Here is a 1573-nt window from a genome sequence, read left to right on the forward strand (position 1 = left end):
TCTGCACTCATCCCTCATTCCACAGCCCGCGAACCGGAGCCCAGTCCAGGTTGGGTAAGAACCGGAGCCCAGTCCAGGTTGGGTAATTGAGGCCAACGGGCCGCAAACCCCGCCTTCTGGGTGGGTGACGGTGGGGCTTCCAGCAGGGCAGACCTGACGTCCAGGTGTCACTGGCTCCTTCAACTGATAACAACAGGAAACATCACTAAAAGTAGAGCCCGGCTTTTACTTAGCTGGGCTGCTCTTGCCACTTTTAAGACCACAACTCATCAATAACAACAAGAAAGAACACGTCTGATAATACAGGCACTGCGCTCAGCACTTTTACGTTGATAACTTACTGAATAGAAATAGGAATCGTGTTTGTTACATCAACAACCAGCAGTAACATTTTTGTCACACTTGCAGTGTTCAAAATATTTCAAAAGATATTGATGCATTTGGGCCAAGAACTCTATGGACATCATGTTTAAAACTCTCCAAAAATGCCCTAAAATTAAGACTAAGTCCTCTGTGCAGCCCCCAATGTCCTACACACCGGGCCCCACTCCCCTCCGTACCCTCACCTCCTCCCTCTCCCCCCCTTGCTCACTTGCTCCAGCCACAGGGGCCTCCTGGCCTTTCTCCCAACACACCAGGCACCCACCTGCCCCAGCGACTCTGCACGAGCTGTGCCCTCTGCCTAGAATACCCTTCCCCCAAAGGGTGCACCTTCAATCCCTCAACACTTTCTCTATCCATTCTTTCTAAAATTGTTCATCCACCATCACCTCATTTCTCAGGCTTCCCCCCCCCCATAATATTTATAACCCTTTAATGTAATTTAATTGTAATATGCTGTATATTTACATGTTACTGATAAAGTGCATAGTTCTTTCCAGGCACCTGGCTCTGTGCTAAGTTCTTGACAGGCACAAACTCATTCAATCCACACAACAAATCCTGGGGGTGGTTACAAGTAAATAAACAAGATACTTTTACACTATGAAAAAATACAATGAAAGAAACAGCTAAATGAGTGGAGGGAAGCCTTTAGGAGGCAAATTCAGGGAAGGCTGATGACAGAGCTTGGCTTTGAGCTGAGATAAGACTGGGAAAGCAAGTGCAAAGGCCCTGGGGCAGGAAGCATCCTGACAGGCTTGAGGAACTTCGAGGAGACTGTAACAGGGAAAGTGCCAGACTGAGCAAGGGTGTGTGTGTTGGGGGGTGGGGGCAGTCTACCAATTCTGAATTTAATTTTTTTTTTAAATGTGGAACGCTTCACGAATTTGTGTGTCATCTTTGCACAGGGGCCATGCTAATCTTCTCTGTATCATTCCAATTTTAGTATATGTGATGCCGAAGCAAGCACCTGAATTTAATTTTTAATTGTGTTTCTTTATTTTAAAACAAAGACAGGATCACTAACAATGCAGTGCTGAGCCAAAGGAAAAATCAGTAATACTGATTCTGTCTATTTAAAATGTTGACATTTTATTCATCATGAATTTGGGGACCATTAATTTTAATTTTTAAAAAAATACTGCATTAGCCCGGCCAGCATGGCTCCGTAGTTGAGCGTTGACCTATGAAC

The sequence above is a fragment of the Myotis brandtii genome, unplaced genomic scaffold (assembly GCF_000412655.1).
Source record: "Myotis brandtii unplaced genomic scaffold, ASM41265v1 scaffold122, whole genome shotgun sequence".
Lineage (NCBI taxonomy): Eukaryota > Metazoa > Chordata > Mammalia > Chiroptera > Vespertilionidae > Myotis > Myotis brandtii.